The sequence below is a fragment of the Macrobrachium rosenbergii genome, chromosome 46 (genome assembly GCF_040412425.1).
Source record: "Macrobrachium rosenbergii isolate ZJJX-2024 chromosome 46, ASM4041242v1, whole genome shotgun sequence".
Lineage (NCBI taxonomy): Eukaryota > Metazoa > Arthropoda > Malacostraca > Decapoda > Palaemonidae > Macrobrachium > Macrobrachium rosenbergii.
The window spans coordinates 4,334,536-4,342,500 of record NC_089786.1 but is presented as its reverse complement, the minus strand read 5'-3'; the positions used below and the strand labels follow the sequence as shown (position 1 = coordinate 4,342,500).

The 7,965-nt window shown below is 38.2% G+C and overlaps 1 protein-coding gene across 1 annotated transcript in view; it reads left to right on the top strand.

Annotated features, from left to right (window-relative positions):
- Nucleotides 1-5,711: 5,711 nt before the first annotated feature.
- LOC136830106 (mediator of RNA polymerase II transcription subunit 15-like) overlaps nt 5,712-7,965 on the top strand; it is a 114,451-nt gene continuing 112,197 nt past the window's right edge. The window contains exon 1 of the mRNA XM_067089298.1: nt 5,712-6,653. The gene's annotated coding sequence lies outside the window, so the exon portion shown is untranslated. The remainder of the gene's footprint in view (nt 6,654-7,965) is intronic.

The window sequence follows — 7,965 nt, the reverse complement described above, 5'->3', positions numbered from 1 at the left end:
ATTGCTATATAAATTTGCATATGTGTTTTGCTGTTTAGGTGTTTACTTATTAACAAACGGTTGTAATGTACATTCCATATACAGAACTGTCTTTTGGGATGAGGTTGTCAGCCTCCATTCCCTTCTCCGTTCTGGCCGTGTCCCACCGGGGTCAGCTAACTATCAGGTACAAAATTCATTCAGAGGACAACAGAGGCATGCTAGATTACGTACATATATATACTGTATTTACACATTTATATATATTATATATATATGTATGTATGTATGTATGTATGTATGTATGTATGTATGTATGTATGTATGTACGTATATATACACATTAACACCTTTGTTGTCAAATCGTGGATGAACCTCCGATACAGAACACTTTCACAGCATCAGAAACATTTTATCAGAAACAGAAGTAAACGCTAGGAGGCTTTGGATATCGTTTCAGGAATTTTAATATTTATTCAGATCGAGGTTAGGAAGTAAAATCCTGCTGAAAGATTTAGAATGGTAACAGTACTATGACGGTAGTTTGAAGATCTCTCTCTCTCTCTCTCTCTCTCTCTCTCTCTCTCTCTCTCTCTCTCTCTCTCTCTCCATGTTTACTAACTTGCAGGTATTGGTCATTATTGGTTAAGAAATACAAGAAAAACGAATTATCTCTTTCTGTGTTTAACTATTTGCTGTCACAACAAATCTTTATTCAGTTGAATCATTGCACACTGTGAGTACATTGATGCATACTCTCTCTCTCTCTCTCTCTCTCTCTCTCTCTCTCTCTCTCTCTCACACACACACACACACACACAAATAATTAATTTAATGTCCTGATTTGAATTCACATACGAGACCTCTTCCATTTGTACATTTGCTCTCTCTCTCTCTCTCTCTCTCTCTCTCTCTCTCTCTCTCTCTCTCTCTCTCTCTCTCTCTCTCTCTCTTTAATAATAATAAATTTAATGTCTATTTGAATTCACATACGAAATTGCTTCTGTTGGTACATTTGCTCTCTCTCTCTCTCTCTCTCTCTCTCTCTCTAACAATAATAAATTTAATGCCTTGATGTGAATTCACGCACGAAATTTCTGTTAATTTACATTTGGTACATTTCTCTCTCTCTCTCTCTCTCTCTCTCTCTCTCTCTCTATAACAATAATAAATTTAATGCCTCGATGTGAATTCGAAATTGCTTCTGTTGGTACTCTCTCTCTCTCTCTCTCTTTCTCTTTTTGTGCACTGGTCTTCATTCTCGAGCATGACGTCACAGCGCATTATCTGCAATAAGTCTTATCTTACCTGAGGAATACCTTGGGCCAGGTCCAGTGCGCCCCGCGGAGGTCACGAGTCTGGCCTGCAGTGTTTACGCCCTTTTAAATGTCTGTCACTCCATTTGATGACCGCCTCTCGGTCTTCTTAGATTTTTACCTTCTCTCCGGCGCATTTTGAAGGGTGTTGCGTATTCTGTCGTGCCTGTTTGTTTGCTTTTTGATTTGTGTGTTGGTGTAGTCTGCTAAGCGATTAGAATTGGAATGTAGAACTTCGGTTGCTCACGAGGTGCAGTGGTGGTGGTGTTGTTTGCTAAGCGACTGGAATTGGAATGCAAAATTTAGGCCAAAGGTTTTTCTCAGATGTCTGTTGGTATAGTTTTCTTAGCAACTGGAATTGGAATGTAAAATTTAGGCCAAAGACTGTTCTCAAATGTCTGTTGGTATCGTTTGCTTAGCAACTGGAATTAGGAATGTAAAATTTAGGCCAAAGTATTGGGACCTGTGAGGTCATTCAGGACTGGAAATAATGTTGAGAAATCTTTTTAAGGTGGAAAGTAAGATGGAAGAAAGAGAATATGAACAGAGTAACAGCAAAAGGAATGAAAGGGGTTGTGGCTAGGTGCCGAAAGGTTGCTGCAAAAAACCCTAAGGGGTTTGCTAAGAGGCAATATTAGTCTATTAACCATCACGGGTTCGATTCCCATAAGGGAAGGAGAATGTTCTCATTCATTTCCTATCTGGTTTCAGGGGTTTCAGTCCTGTTGGAAGGCACCACTTGCAGTGTGAATTGGGAAAAGCTATTGTCAATCGTAATAGAGAGTCGTTTCTTTTGACTTTTATTACTTTTCATCTGTTTCCCTTGGTCTCTTTCCACTTAGCTGTCCAACTTCTTTACCTTTACCTTGATTCAGTTTTTATTCCTCACATGATAACAAATTATTCAGACGACAGTCTACAAATGTCTACAAATGTGACTAAGTATTCACGTTAAACTACTACTACTACTACTACTACTACTACTACTACTACTACTACTACTACTACTACTACTACTACTACTACTAATAATAATAATAATAATAATAATAATAATATGATAATAATAATAGGGAAGAAAATCCACTGTTATGTATCTACAAATATATATGCACATGTATGTATATATTTATATATATACTTTGGATTTGCTTCTCCATTTTAAGACTCATGATACTTTTGGTATTTTTTGAATAATAATAATAATAATAATAATAATAATAATAATAATAATAATAATAATAATAATAATAATAATATAATAATAATAATAATAATAAAGGCTTATAGAGGAAAGCCAGTTCAAAATATTAGGAATAGAAAAGTTAAAGGAGCGTAGTGTATAATTCAGTACTTATGTAAAAAAAAAATTACCAATAAATTTCAATGAAATATTATGTAAGGGTCTTGTAAAGACCAAGAAAAACGCAGATAGATTGTGAGATTTGGGGGCCAGGGTTTTTTTATTCGTTTGTCTGTTTGGCTCTCAGCAAAATGTCTCGCTGGTCATAAGTAGAGCCAAGTGAAACTGTGTGAGTTGTTGAGCTGAATATATATTTATGTACAGGATAGCTATTAGTTGTATTACAGGTTAAGATCACGTCTCATTTGGATGGCTGATGAGCGAGTAATTCTTGGTAATGCTTCAGTGGTTGACGAGCGAATGATACTTGATAAAATGCTTCAGTGGTTGATGAGTGAATAATACTTGATAATGCTTCAGTGGTTGACGAGTGAATAATATTTGATGATGCTTCAGTGGTTGATAAGTGAATAATACTTAATAATGCTTCAGTGGTTGATAAGTGAATAAATAATACTTGATAATGCTTCACTGGTTGATGAGCGAATAATACTTAAAAATGCTTCAGTTGTTGATGAGCCAGTTATGCTTGATAAGGCTTCAGTGGTTGACGAATGAATAATACTTTATAAGACTTCAGTGGTTGATCAATAATACTTAATAATGCTTCAGTGGTTGATGAGCGAAAAATACTTATTAATGCTTCAGTGGTTGATGAGCGAATAATACTTAGTAATGCTTCAGTGGTTGATGAGCGAATAATACTTAACAATGCTTCAGTGTTTGATGAGCGAATAATATTTAATAATGCTTCAGTGGTTGATGAGCGCATAATACTTAATAATGCTTCAGTAGGAACGGGGCGTAAAATAGAAACACGTTAATTTGTGGCATGATTAAAAATGTATTTTTTTATTGTGACTTTCGGGCAGAAAGGGTTCGGGAGATGAGTAGGGTCGGAAATGGGCGTGACCAGGAAAAGAATAGGGTCAGAAAACGCTGGGATAAAAATTACAGACTAAGGGTAAAAAAGGAGGTGTTCGGAAAATAAAGTTCAGGGAAAAGGTGAGATCGGGAAGAAAGGGTAACTCTGGGAAGGAAGGGTGTGGTGGGGAAAAAAAGAGAAAACAGCAGTGAGTTTAAACCGGAAGGAAATAAACAGTTCTTTCAGAAGATAAGAAGGAAAAACGAAGCAAAAATGGATTTCCAGAGCTTAGCACAATTCGAAAATGAGTGTTCGATAGCGAGGTTGTTCATTTGATGTGCATTATTTTTATGAATATTATTATCATCATTATTATGAATATTATCATCATCATTATTATTATGACTGTTATTGTCACTGTTATTTTCAGAAAACTTTTGCAACAATACCCACTTCATTTATATTAGCCCCTAAGGACTATTATTGTTTTAGTTTTCTGTAAAAGAAAACTGCTGGGATGGCTTTTTCTGTCCGCCCTCAGATCTTAAAACATACTGAGGCTAGAGGGCTGCAAATTGGTATGCTGATCATCCACCCTCCAGTCATCAAACATACCAAATTGAAGCCCTCTAGCCTCAGTAGTTTTTATTTTATTTAAGGTTAAAGTTAGCCATACTAATCATAATTCTGGCACCGCTATAGGTACCAACAACACAGGGCCACCACCGGGCTGAGAGTTTCATACAGCACTATGCGCTGTACAGAAAACTTGATTGCGCCGAAGGAACTTTGGCGCATATTTTATTTGTTATTTTTCAGAATGATTCAAATACAATCGACACCTAGAACATTAACTTGCAAAGTAAGCTCCGCAGTCCATACATGAACAAAGCGAAAAATATTGGAAATGCAATGAAAAATATAGATAGGTAAGAGATAAGTAATTTGTGGTTATTCGACCAGTGATTGTTTTTTTTTTTTTTATTTACCCGTTATAAGCTCAGGCGAAGAGTCTTAAATGATTCCCCAAATTCTACCTTTGCAAGGAAGGTGCCCAGGTGTATGACGAGGTAGCTCTTGAATCTGGTTCTGATACCGTCTTGCTATCGCCTTGCCATTTCGTACCGTTAATTCCGTGATGATTTGTCGACTAAGACATGATCCCATCATGTGTCAAGACAGTTTGTTTTAAATACACACACACATATATATATATATATATATATATATATATATATATATATATATATATATATATATATATATATATATATATATATATATTATATATATATATTTATATATATATATATATATATATATATATATATATATATATATATATATATATATATATATATATATATATATATATATATATATGATTTTGCAATATTCGTCTCTGTATCTCCAAGCTTATGAGAATCCCATCCTTGTGGATGTGTGAGTGTGTGTGTGTGTGTGTGTGTGTGTGTGTGTAAGGTGAGAAAATGGCCGGAAGGGAGCGAGAGGATGTTGGACGGAAGAGCGTTGGTAGGGTGAGATCGGTGTGCTGGGTATTGGGTACTGGGGTATTGGGTGCCAGACTCCCAGTACCAGCAGCAACGGCAGCGTGGCGGTATTTTTAGTGTACCTCGTGGCTGAGATGTGTGTGTGTGTCTATGTGTTTCCTTTTCTCTCTCTCTCTCTCTCTCTCTCTCTCTCTCTCTCTCTCTCTCTCTCTCTCTCTCTCTCTATCGCTTCATTTTTTTTATTCTATCCCTATATTTCGGTTTCCCCTTTTCCTTTTTTGCTTGAACTCTGCAGCCTTATGCATGACCTTCCCCATCCTCCCAAGAGGTGATTCCGGAAATTGGGGCAGGGAAAATACAAAGAGGGACCTCCTCCTCCTCCTCCTCCTCCTCCTCCTCCTCCTCCTCGTGTGATCCTTTTTGGGCGCCTCTTGAAAAGGAACATGGAGACCTCTGGTTTTTGTAGCTTCTGCTGTCCCTTCCTCTTTCGAAGTTCCGTATGATAATGGCCGCGTCTCCTCGCCGCTGAAAACCCCACAGCAGCAAAGGCCTTCTTGCCCTGCCCTGCCCTGCCCTGCCCTGCCTTGCCTTAGTGCCGCCCGCAGCTGCAATGCTGATAGCGAGACCGTAGCAGCATCGGCAGCAGCAGCAGCAGCAGCAGCAGCAGCAGCAACATCAGCCTGAGCGGAGGAGGTTGTTGGTTTGGTGACTTGTGTGGGCCGCCAGCGTTGGCACCGAGATCTGCTTGGCTGGCATCCGCCGCCGAGAGATCCTGACCGGCGTGGGCAGCAGCAGAGAGTGCTAAGAGGCGGAGGAGAGAGAGAGAGAGAGAGAGAGAGAGTGGCAATTGTGGAGGGCGCCTTGGACTTGAACCTCCACGTATTCCACGTGTGTAGTAGTTCCCAGGAGTTTGCTCTCGAGGTTTTCGGAAGGAAGAAGGAGGTTCTGTCGGCCGTCTGCCCGTCTGGTGCGGCTGAAAAAATAACTCACATTTTTCAAGCCACCGCAGTTTTTCCTTTTTTTTTTTTTTCTTTAACACATCCGGCAGTGGCAGCGGCGGTCGGAGTTGTTCTTCCTTCTTGTCCAGCGACAGACGGAGAGAAACCGTATTTGGGAGATTTTGTATTTCTGAAATGAACATCGCCTAGCAAAAACCCTACCAGGGAAGCGGAGGAGGAGGAGGGAGAGGGAGGAAGAGAGAGAGATAATTAAGATTTTAAGCTGTGCTCAGTCGGAGAGTGACTGCTTTTATCAAAGCAGGTGGTTTATACTGATTATGAGAGAAAATTAAGAAATTACAGCGACGACCCCGTCGAGCCTCATTCCGAAACTTGAGGCCGAGTGTGCAAAGTTGTGTTCTGAGAAGAGGAGAGAGGGGATAGATAGAGAGAGAGAGGGAGAGAGAGAGAGAGAGAGAAAGAGGTAGAGAGAGAGAGAGAGAGAGGAGGGGGAAAAGAGAAAGCGGAAGAGGGAGATACATCCCCTTTTGTGATGGTGGCACATCGCCTCAAGGTGTTCTAGAGCCACTCATACATAATTATACTCTCCTTCGTTTCCTCTTTAGTTCCAGGATTTTATTTGAAAGGAAGGAAGAAGGAAGGAAGCAAGGAGACTCAGAGGTAAGTGTTAACTGTGTTTTCTCGTTCCCTCTATTATCCATCCATCTCTTGCCATGTGTTCGTCAAGGATTCGATTTCCAAGTCTGAAAGGTTCTTGCTCAAGCGGAAGTTTTACCACTCTGGGCTGTGGGGTGATTTCTGCGCAACCAGTTGGTATGGTTGATTTTGATCTTTTTCTTCCATTTCCTTGTTTTTTTTTTTATTGAATTCAGTCCCCCCAGATCTTTTTCCTTTTTCGTTTGTATAATTTTTTTTCTACCAACCTTGATAGAAAAAAGGGATTAGGTTGTCTCACTGACTTTTACACTTGAAAAAAGGAAGGGACTGGCAAATTCATCGAAATGTTTCTCTTCTCTTGTAGAGGAGATCTGATGGATAAGCATTTTACACAAATTATTTAGCGAAGGAACTGTAAGGAAAATCTGAGTTAAATTAGTGTATATTTGAGATCGTTCTTAAACGTTAAAATAGGTGAATGTCTTTTTATTCAATATCTGGCAAAAATTTGGCGTATTTAAATTGTAAGCTCTTGAATACAAGTATTTGTTTTTGTGGGGTTTCTGCCTTGCTGGGTCTTAAATTCAAAATGAATCCGTGAAATTCTTGATTTTCTGTTGGGAAGTGTAGGTTTCAAGTGGTGAAATATAACAGAAAACACGTTGATTTACACACACCACACAAACATATATATATTATGTATATATATATATATATATATATATATATATATATATATATATATATATATATATATATATATATATATATTATATATATAATATATAATGTATAGATGTATATACATACATACATATACATCTATCTATTTTGATAAGAGATCAGCATCAGCCTTAGAAACTTGAAAAGAAGCCACAAATTGGAGAGCAAACGTACGGAGATTGTCTCCACACACTGAAGAGGAAGCATGACGCTCAGTAACTGTTTGTGCTTCTAAGTATATTTGTTCTCCCGTTTGTGGCTTTTGCACATTTTTTTAATTTATTTATTTATAAACAAGAAGCTCTGTTTCCCTAATGAGGGTTGGCGTCAGTAAAAGAAAGATAGTCACTGTCACAGTCATCCTTAAACCTGAGCTGAAATAAAGAATATTATCGTGTTTGTGCGTACCTCGTCGTTTCCCAAGTGGAAAGAGGGTTTGTGTGCGTATTGCATTACATCCGAAACAAACAAATGGAAAGTGGAGGAACTGCTTTAAATCTATTTGTGTTTTATCTCTCAGTCATAACAAAAATGAAGACGTTTAGTTTGTTTGTTTTGTACCCTTCTTCATTTTTCTTGACGTTCGCTTGCA